Source organism: Caloenas nicobarica, chromosome 3 (genome assembly GCF_036013445.1).
Source record: "Caloenas nicobarica isolate bCalNic1 chromosome 3, bCalNic1.hap1, whole genome shotgun sequence".
Taxonomy (NCBI): Eukaryota; Metazoa; Chordata; class Aves; order Columbiformes; family Columbidae; genus Caloenas; species Caloenas nicobarica.
Window position 1 is genome coordinate 109,791,084 of NC_088247.1, and position 11,441 is coordinate 109,802,524.

Genomic DNA, 11,441 nt, shown 5'->3' on the forward strand with positions numbered 1-11,441 from the left:
TACATTTTGACTCAATGGATTCTCATGATCTAATAGTCTGTGAATTTACTGTACCATGTAACAGGCAAAGACTTATTAAAACTGTAATATGTTTAAACAGACACCTACAAAGAAAACAGGTTAATAAGGAAAAGTATCTCGCAGAGTGGTCTGCAAGTTTTCTGTGACTTGTTTGTTATCAGTTAATTCTCAGCTTGTTGAAGTTCAAACCATTCTGCCTGTAAAACTGTCTGCAGTGATCCAATGCTCTCTTGTAGAGATTTATTTCGTCCTGCTCTTCTTGCTTTAAAAACGACATTAATTGTAACAAAGTGTTATATTTCAGGGTTCTACTCTCCGGCCACTTTTCCCAATCATCTGACTTACACAGCAGCCACCATTGATTACAATATTTCACAAGATCTTCCTTCCTCATATTATACTCCAACTGAAAAGGAAATACTTGCAGCTTATGCGGGAGTCTGAGCAGCTTCAGAAGTGATTGGTACTGAAGCACAGCTCCTCCTGGCACCTCGACTGCTGGTGCTGAGCTGGATGTTTAAAGGGAAGGTTCCCTCCACGCATCATGTAACCAAAGCTACGTGGAGTAAATGGATTTCATTGATCACGCAACGAGCTCGAATTGGGAGTCCCAATCGCCCAGGGATCTTAGAAGTGATTACAGACTGGCCAGAAAGTAAAGACTTCGGGATGTCCTCAGAGGAAGAGGAAGTAACACGTGCTGAAGAAGCACCACCGTATAATACCCTTTCAGAGACTGAAAAGCAGTATGCCCTGTTCACAGATGGATCCTGCCGTCTTGTAGGAAAACATCGAAGGTGGAAAGCTGCTGTGTGGAGTCCCATACGACGAGTCACAGAAGCCACTGAAGGACAGGGTGAATCTAGTCAGTTTGCAGAAGTGAAGGCCATCCAGCTGGCCTTGGACATTGCTGAACGAGAAAAGTGGCCAATACTTTATACTGACTCATGGATGGTGGCAAATGCCTTGTGGGGGTGGCTACAGCAATGGAAGAAAAACAACTGGCAACGCAGAGGTAAACCCATTTGGGCCGCCGCACTGTGGCAAGACATTGCTGCTCGGCTAGAGAGACTGCCTGTGAGACTTCATCATGTAGATGCTCATGTGCCTAAAAGTCGAGCCACCGAGGAACATCAAAACAACCAACAAGCAGATCAAGCTGCTAAGATTCAAGTAGCTGAAGTGAATTTGACTGGCAACATAAAGGTGAACTCTTCTTAGCAAAGTGGGCCCACGATGCTTCAGGACATCAAGGTAGGGATGCAACGTACAAATGCGCTCGTGATCGAGGGTTGGACTTAACTATGGACACTATGTCACAGGTTAGTCATGAATGTGAAACTTGCGCCGAAATCAAACAAGCTAAAAGGTTAAAGCCTGTATGGTATGGGGGGTGATGGTTAAAGTGTAAGTATGGAGAGGCTTGGCAGATCGATTATATTACACTTCCACAAACTTGTCAGGGTAAGCGATATGTACTTATAATGGTAGAAGCAACCACCAGATGGTTGGAAACATGTGCTGTACCCCATGCTACAGGCCGAAATACGATCTTGGGCCTTGAAAAGCAAGTCCTTTGGTGACATGTTGCGCCAGAAAGAATTGCATCAGACAATGGTACTCATTTCAAAAACAGTCTTATAGACAACTGGGCCAAAGAACATGGTATTGAGTGGGTATATCACATTCCATATCATGCACCAGCTTCTGGGAAAATTGAAAGGTACAATGGTTTGTTAAAAGCCACACTAAAAGCACTGGGTGGTGGAACCTTTAAAAATTGGGATTCCCATTTAGCAAAAGCCACTTGGTTGGTCAACACTAGAGGATCAACCAATCGAGCCGGGCCTGCACAATCAGAAATTCTACGTACTGTAGAAGGAGATAAAGTCCCTGTGGTACACATGAAAAATATGGTAGGAAAGGCAGTTTTGGGTCACTCCTACCTCAGGCAAAGGCAAGCCCATTCGTGGGATTGTTTTTGCCCAAGGTCCTGGTAGCACCTGGTGAGTGATGCTTAAAGATGGAGAAGGTTGATGTGTACCTCAAGGGGATTTGATTTTAGGTGAAAATAGTCAAGACTGAACTGCATGATGTTAATTTCCATACTAACAGTGTCTAATAAGTGTCTTTCAGATCAAGACAGTGGTGATGGAGCCAGAGCTAGTTTCTTCGAGTGGCGCCTGACAACTTCTTCGAAGTTGATGTCTTTAACCCACAAACAGTGGTCATGAGATGTACTAGATGTGTGATAAGTGAACTTAAATGAGCTTTTCCAAAGGATGGTCCACGGACTAAGAGAATGATGAGCTACACCTGCGTATATATGTATATAGTTGTTGTAATTAATTAGATCGTATTGATAGATTGTATTAATTAGATCGTATTGATGGGGTTTAAATATGCCGTGAATTATATGTTATAAAGGGTGGAATGTCCTGGGTCATTGAGGGGAGCAACGAGAGGAGGTGGTCTGAGTCAGGTGACCATGAATTGACGAATTGGAGTATTCCATCCCATTCACAACCTCCTGGATATAAAAGGTGGAGACCAGAAGGACTCTCTCTTCTGCTGGGTCTTCTGCTGCTTTGCTTTGCTCTCTGCTTCTTCTCTGCCGTCCCTGCAAGCTGAGGCCTCGTGGCCATCCCTGCAAGCTGAGGCCTCGTGACAGACTGAATCTAGTTCTGGTTGGCTGCAGGATCCTGCCGGAACAGCTGCTGGGAACTGCAAGACTGATTCTATAATATTTGTTCTGTGTTATTTTTTTCTCTATGTTTATTTGGTAGCATTAGTAAAACATTTTCAAATTTTCCAACTCTCTTCTCTCTGTCCTTCTTTTTCCTTTCCTCTCAAAATCGCCTGTCCTTAGTGAAAAGCGGGGGGGGGGGGCGGGGGCAGGAGGAAGGGGGAAGAAAGTTAAGGAAAATACATCTGCTGTGGTTTTTTATAGTCTCCCCGCGATCAAACCATGACTCTTGTCCAAGAGAATACTGTTAGAGACAGTATCAAAGGCTTTACTGAAATCCAAAAAGATCATGTTGACAGGCTTCCATTGGTTGACTAGGTGGGTAACCTTGTCGTAGAATGAAATTAAGTTGGTCAGGCAAGACTTTCCCCTCATGAACCTGTGCTGGCTGAGAGCAATGACTGTGTTGTCGTTCAGATGTTTTTCAGTAATTCTCAGAACAATCTTCTCTGTGATTTTGCCTGGCACAGAAGTGAGACTGACAGGCCTATAGTTGCCAGGGTCATCCCTGTTGCCCTTCTTGTAGATTGGGACAACATTTGCCAGCTTCCAGTCAACTGGGACCTCTCCAGATTCCCAAGAGCACTGCAAAATCACAGAGAGATGTCTTGCTATGACTTCAGCCATCTCTTTAAGCACCCTTGGATGAATCTCATCAGGTCCCATTGACTTGTAGGAATATAGCTGGAGTAGCAAATCCCATACAAGTTCTGGATTGATTGGGAGTTTATCATTCTCACAGGCATGGTTCTCTAACCCAGGGTCATTGGGGCCCCCAAGTCCATCTTTGGTGTTGAAGACTGAGGTGAAGAAAGCATTAAACTTCTCAGCTTTGTCTATGTCCCTGTTAAGAAGGTGACCATGCTCATCAGGTAACAGGCCAATGTTCTTTCTAGTTTGCCTTTTGCCATTAATATATTTTTTAAAGCCTTTTTTATTGTCCTTCACAGTACTGGCCAGTTTCAATTCTAATTGAGCTTTGGCAGCACAGATTTTCTCCCTACAATGGTGAGCAGTATCTCTGTAGTTTGCAGGGTGTCCTACAATTTTTTCGTGAATACTGGGTAATTATTTAAGAGATATGAAACTGCCACGTGAATCAGCTCTTGTGTAATACATAGATGAATTACTAGTAGTGACTACAGATTAAAGTGCCTGTAGAGTAGACACTGTACTGCCTTAGCGGAGAAAGGACAAAGTGCATCTCCATCCAAACTTCTGCTGTCACAACGAAGAAGTGAAATACTTAGGTTTTATTTTAAGAGAAGCAGTGAGAAATAGACCCCATAGTTAAACTTCCACATCTGTTTACAGAGAAACAGGTATGGGGATTCCTTGGAGTAGCAGAATTCTGTTGGCTGTGAATCCCTGGGTTAGCAAAACTAACAAAACCCCTAACAGAAGCAACAAGAGATGAGGAAGTAGAACCTATTGTGTGGAGACCAGAAAGGGGGTGAGCCTCTAAAGTGATAAAAGGAGCCTTAACTTCTGCCCCTTCCCTGGGACTCCCAGATTATGCAAAGCCCTTCAATTTGTATGTACATGAATGAAAGGGAATAGCCAGTGGAGTGATAATGCAGAAGTTAGGACCCCATCAAAGACCAGTTGCATACTACTCCACTCAACTAGATCTGGTTGCAGCAGGAGTACCAGCCTGCATTAAGTCAGTGGCAGCAGCAGCAACAATACTATAAAAAAGCCAGTTCTCCTCATACATGACTTTGAGGTCCATTAAGCTTGGCCATTCACTCTGATTTGCAAATGAAATTGCGATCATACACTCTCTCAGAGGTTGTCTGGCTGCAGCCTTTGCAGCTGCATTGGCTAAGGCATTTACTGATTTCTGTAGTGTTTTTATTATGAGCAGTGCAGTGTATCACAACAATTTCTTTCGGCAGTTGGACCAATTCCAATAAATTGTGAATTTCTTCCCCATTTGCTACTTTTTTCCCTAATGATGCGAAAAACCCCCACTCTTTCCATAACACACCTGTTGCATGGCATATCATGACTCTGTATAGATATTGACTCGCTTTCCTTTTCCCAGATGTACTGCACACATTAAGGCTACCAGCTCTGCTTCTTGTGTGCTCATTCCTGTTGGGAGTGGTTCAAATTTGATTGCTTGTCCCTGACTGACCATGGTGTCTAAGACTGTCAAGGAGTTTGCCCTGTCTTGTCTCAGACAACTTGGGCAGGAAGCATGGCAAGAGTGGAACCAGGAGAGAGAAAGATTGAGCCCTGTAGAGGCAGAGCAGCAGACCATTTTTTCTCCACTTCTGTCTTGGGGTTAGGGACGTTGGCTTGGGCATGCAGTTATTGACAAGTAAAACTTCAGTCAACTCAAGAAAAGGGAGGATGTGCTCAGCTGTGGATCCAATCTACAGCAGCAGCAACTACAAGGGAAGATGAAGATGGCACTTTACCTGCAGAAGATCAAAAAGTAATCTGGGACAATGCAATTGAGTTTGAAAGAGAGTTACAATCCTGATGGAATTTAGTTTTACTTATGACCCCATCAACAATACGGCCACAACGTTTGTTTTAACAATATGCAAGGCTTAGCTATATACCATATACCAAATCATTGTATTAGGAATAAATAGCAATGGAACTGTACTCTACCATAGAATATGGGCCCAATGAAACAAAAATAAATGTCAAATTGTTGACATTAGTCCACGCATTGATCAGAAACACCAAGGATTTATCTGTGAGAGTAATAGCATTAAGGCCCGAGACATTTGTCTTGATACTGAACAAAGTGTTTGTAATTTTCAATCAATTTGTATCAATTTGAATCAGCTTGAACCCCTGAAACTATACTTGAGGAGACTGGAAAGGGATGAGTTTGCATGAGAACCTTTTGTAGTTCTGCAAATATTTGTAGACAATGTGCCTGTGGACACAAGCAACTACTCAAATAACTGTATTTGTAACTTCACCAAAATTATGGGCTCTGACCTTAATTATTCAGCTCCCGTAACCTGCCACCAACTGTTACAATCTAACTACACATTATACCAAGATTTACTACCTAGACCCATTGGAATGAATCTCACATTAGTACGAAAATTATTGCAGTATCATGAGCTACACTAAGTATTAACCTCTGTTAGCCTGCTTACAGGAACATGAGGTGAGAGGCTGTGGAGCCTTTCTGGAGCCCACACCCAGGCACCTGGCCTTGACAAGCTGTTATACTGTCAGAGAGTGATTTGTTACTCCTTTCACACAGCTCCCTCTTTGTTATCATTTTTTGTTGTGGTTGCCTGAATACACATGAACTATTGAATAGTTTCTTGAGTATTTTTGTGGGTGGGAATGGAAATGTAACTCATTAGTTAGAAAACGTGATTTAATTTCTAAATGAAATTGATGAATTTTCAATTTGATTTTGTTTTTCTTTGCTCCTCCTCCTTCTTGTTATCAATTCTTCACCATCCTGCCATGAAAAATCATGTTGTGCTGGGGACACAGTTGAACCATGCAGGGCCAGTGGGGTTGATGTATGTTCTTGGACCACAGACACATTTTCCTTTTCAGAAATCAGTCTGATTGTGTTCAGCACAAGCATTTGTTTTTATTATTCCTGTAGCTTTTGGTTGTGTGTTTTCTCATCTGTGTTTAATGAGGGCCACAGTTAGAAACCTGGAGTCTCCCTCCCTTTGTGGTGGTCAGGCAAGAAATAAATGCCTGACATCAGAGACAGTCATTCATATGTCAGATAACCTCGCAACTGAGTGCCCAGCCTCACTGCTATCCTCATAAGGCACCTCCAGCAGTCAGGAATAAAGAGAGGTGGGTGGTGCATTTTGTGTCTTCCTGCTGGGATGCTGATGCCCTAAACCCTTCCATCATGGAACCAGACCTGTATCTTTCTCTGCCAGGAGGCTGGGAGTTTTAACCAGCCCCATCCAGCTCTTCCATGTACAATACCCTCAATTTTAGCAAGATTCAGCACAATTTATGGTTGCGCCCTCAAAAGAAGAGAATACCCATGATTTTCATTTTGCTGAACATCCTTTCAAGCTTGGCAGAAGCCCTTCTGGCCACACTTCCCTAGCAACCTGGCCCACTCACTGAGCTACACCTGGGGCCTTGAGGGGACAGAATCCAGCCAAGGGCTTTGTACTCGGTGAGCTCCAGTCATCCTGTGCTGGACATGGGGAGAAGGGGCCTGGCTTGGGAAACACCCATGGCCATGTACATCATCCCCAAGCCAAGTAAGAGCTGCCTGAGCTGGCTTAATCCTGGCGCTGCCCAGCTTTGCGGTGCTCGACTGAAAAGGTGATGTGAAGCCATCTTTTCAGAGCAGTGTCAAAAATATGCCTTTGCTTATGTTGCTCTTCCATCCCTGCTGCTCAAGGTGGGGAGGAGAGGACTCACCTTCGGAGAGGCCTGCCCTCAATGCTTATGAAAGTCTTGTAGGGTCTAGTCTAAAGTGTGCTGCTTTCCCTGCTAAGTAGCCATTTGCAGAATTTGCTGCATTCTGGTGTCTGGCAGCCCAGAAATGAGCCTTTCTGCTTTATTTTTCTTCTGTATTGCAGTGTAGTAATGCTGCTTGTCTCTTGCAGTGTATTCTGATGATCTTGAAACTAAGATGAGGAGACTAGAACAGACTGCGATACACAGTGGGGATCTGTTCTTAGATGACTTTCAGTCTTGATGTTAAGAGGCTCAAGTTGCAAAGAAAGAGTATTCTGGAGGTGAGAAGTTGAACAGAAGCAAAACTTGCTGGAAACAAATGCCTCGCTTAGCTGATACCTAGTCCAGATTTCACAAGCTGGTGTAGTGGTAGCTTGTGGTCATGCTCGGTGAAAATGTGGAATGCTTTGACCTGACTGAAAGCCAGGTGTAGCCTGGTCTCCCTTCTCCTAACTTTTCCTATATGTGTACCCTCTGAATACTGACACCCAACACCTCCTGTCTGTCTGACCGACAGGTCTGTTTGCACCCAGCCACACTAAATGGAGACACTTAGCAGCAGCACCTCAGATTATTCTAAAATGGCCTTCACTTTGAAATGCACTGCCAAAGCCAAAATACCTTCCACTTGATGCATTTCATAAAAATTAATCTCTATTCTTAGATCAGGCTGTTCTGTCCAAGGTCTATTGCATTCCCAAAGGGCCATCTGCTTGGTTCCTTCCTCTCTGCCTTCCCAAGGTGAATTCTCTTGGTAGGGTGGAGGGATTCCCCTTTCTGCTTGGTAAAGACAGCATCATATCTGTTGCCTGTGATAGCATCTTGCATTCAGGAAAAGCAAGTAAGGAACATGTGTTCCCTCTGGGGAGGCCAATAGCAAGGTTTGCAGTTGTTGTGGACTCTCACAGAGCAATATCGCACTTGAGTTGTCCTGAGATAGCTGTCCTGAGTAAACATGCTTTCCCTTTTCTCTATGTGGCTCTTTGTGCTTGAAGCATAGCCCTGCCCACAGTATTTAAACGACCATGTTTTTATGAATTTCTGTAAAAGTACTGATACTGTATAAGTCTGTAAATATTGATATCTGTATGTAGATTTCTACAAAATATGTATAAAGACCTTTCTTATTTAGCCTGGAAGGAGGATGTCTCTGTATCAGATATTGCCCAAGAGTCTGACCAGCTCCTCGAGTTCCTGGGTGCCCTCAACAACAAAGTGAAAGCAAGTTTAGCTGAGTGTGGTTCCTTCTTCCTCCTGGGAGAGAGGAAGAGGTGGGAGGAACTTGAGCCAGCTTTCCTCAGGAGGAACTGTGCTCTCCTGTCATGTGCCTGCCAGCCCTGTGCCTTCTAGAACTGTTTTACTTGCCCTCTGTGACGGATGCACTCAATGCCCACCCCACCCCAACCAAACCAGCAGCAGTTTGGTCCAGGCTCCAATGGAAATAAAGGCCTGAGCTGCAGCCAGGCCAAGAACTCCTTTTAGGAAACCCACAAGGAAGCAGAGGAGCAACTAAATATGGATAAGCCATGGGTGCAAGGAGTCTTGTGCATACCTTTCCTCCTGCATGTATGCAATTTGACTATGAGCCAAACACTATATTCCATAAATATGACAGCCTAGGTGAGCCTACCTTGATCTCTCCCTGCTAGACAAGCTGGCTGTATGGCAGTGATCTTTTACTACTCACAGATCACTGGATGAGCCCAATTTACGTATTATATTAATCATTTAGCTTAAGCAAATGCGTATTGGGTTTTTGGAAGTCCTGCACCATCTTGATTTTTCAGAGTCCTGCACAAGTTGGTTTGGGGGTTTTTGTGGGAGCTCTGCACTAGGGGCTTTTATGGAGCCACCTATTCTGGGTTTTTTCTGGGAGCACTACATCCTGGGGCTTTTTCCAAGTGCTTCACCATTTTGTTTTTTGGGAGCCATTTATGGTTTTGCTATTTTCTGGAATGCTACAACACATGTCATGTTTGGAATGATTCGCCACAGCGACCTGCAGGAATGTATCACCATTTGTTTTTTTAAGGAGTCCTGCACATTTGATTTTTGGGACACCTGCTCCATTTGGGTTTTTTTGGGAGTCCTGTACCATTTGTATTTTTATGAGTTCTGCATGCTGGGGCTTTTTTTGGCATGTTCCACTATTTTGGTGGTTTTAGGAGCCCTTTATGGTTTTGCTGTTTTCTGGAATGCTACAACAATCAGCATGTTTGGAAGGCATCACCATGCCATCCCAGAAGAGAATATCCCTGTTTTTTGGGGGAGCCTTGCACCACTTGCCTTTTTACAAGCTACACACACCAGAGATTTTTTTGAGCCCTCCATGTACTTGGATTTTTGGAGCTCTATATATGGGGCTTTTGGGGAGCTCTGCAGCCTGGGGCTTTTTCACCACACTTCACCATTTGGATATTCAGGAGTGCTCCACTCAAGGCTTTTTCAGAGCCTTCCATTGCTTGATCTTTTTTTGATCTTTTTGCCCTGGGGCTTTTGGGGAGCTCTGCACTCTGGGGTTGTTTTTCAGTGCTTCACTATTTTGTTTTTTGGAAGCCCTTTATGGTTTCACTATTTTCTGGAATGCTACTATACTCAGCATTTTCTAAATGCTTCACTGCATTGCCCTTAATTAGTGCTTCTGTGCCTCCAGCCTGTAGGAGTGCATCACTGTTTTGATTTTTGGTAGTCCTGCATCATTTGTTTTTTTAGGAGCTCTGTATCAGGGGTTTTTTTGATTGCTTCTATTTGGAGCTTTTTTGGAGCTTTCCGCCCTGGGGCTTTTTGGGGCCCTTCACCATTTTGTTTTTGGGAGCCCTTTACAGTTTGATTTTCTGGAATGCTACAACACCCAGCATTTTCGCAGTGCTTTACAACACCACTGTAGATGAGTGCTTCACTGTTTGCTTTTCGGAGTCATCCACCATTTGGGTTTTTTGGGAGCTCTTCACCTCAGGCTTTTGAGAGGTCTACACTCTTGTGTTTTTTCCTTGAGCATCCCTGGAGGTTTTTTTGAGTACTTCACCATGTAGACCTGGAAGGATGCTTCACCTTTTGTTCTTGGTGTCCTCCACCATTTGTCTTTTGGGGCTTTTTCCACCCTTGTGCTTTTTGGGAGCTCTCTGCTCTGGGTCTTTTTCAGTGCAGTTCATATTTTGGTTTTTAGAAGCACTTCACCCTGGAGATATTTCAGAGCCCTCTATCACCTGGGGTTTTGGAGCTTTCCACCAGAAGGATTTTCTCAGAGTACTTCAGCATTTGCCTGTTTTCTACGATGCTACAATGCCTGGCATTTTTTGAATGCATCACCCTTTGGTTTTTTGGGAGCCGTTCACCATTTAGATCTTTTGGAGCACTTCATTCCCTTGCTTTTATTGCAGTTCATCACTCTGCATCTGTCAAAGGGTGCATCACTTTAGGATTTTTGGCTCTTTTAAACCAGTTTCAGTAAAGTGTCTCTTAGATTTGCAAATCTTTAGGAAATGTAAATACTGCATAATACAGATGGAGTTCTCAGAGATGTTCTGACTTAACTGGTGTTGACATGTAAAATCATTTGGGAACTCAAAATTGCGTGTTACGAGGAAATAAGGAGGAAAAGAATAGTTCAGGTTTTCCTTGCTTAAGAGTAGTAGCACTGTGTTAAGGACAATTTCATGTTGAAGTGCCTAGGATTGTAAACCATGAAGCCTTTTAAGAATCCCATTGGTGATTTGTATTTTGGATTTGTCTTTTATCTTTGCCTTTTTCTCTTGAGCTGCAGAGTTGTTTAGGACACGTAATATATGCAAATTGTTCTGGATCACCATTCATTCGTGCAATTCCTTTTGTATGGCATTATGCTTGTTGGAAGTACAGTGAACTCCATACAAAGTCTCAGTATTTAGAAAATTTCTGATTACATCGGCTATTATAATTCTTTTTAATGCATCCTGACAGATGTTTTATCCTAGATATAGCAACTGCTTGATATTCAAGTACTAGACCTTTTGAGGCTGGATTTTGTTAAATTATTGTCATATTTTTAAGTATATCATGCCATGTAATAAAAAGCTTTTAAAAGGCTCTGAAAAGTCATGATGCTCTTTATGGCAGAGGCTCCTCATTCTATTCATATCTTCTGTCTGCTTGGGGACAACATAGGCAGGACATGGTGGCTCTGCATGTTATGGAGGTTTCTGGACCCTGTTCATAATGCAAAGACACCAAGCTGAGTTACATGTACATGTACTAGACCTGAGAAACT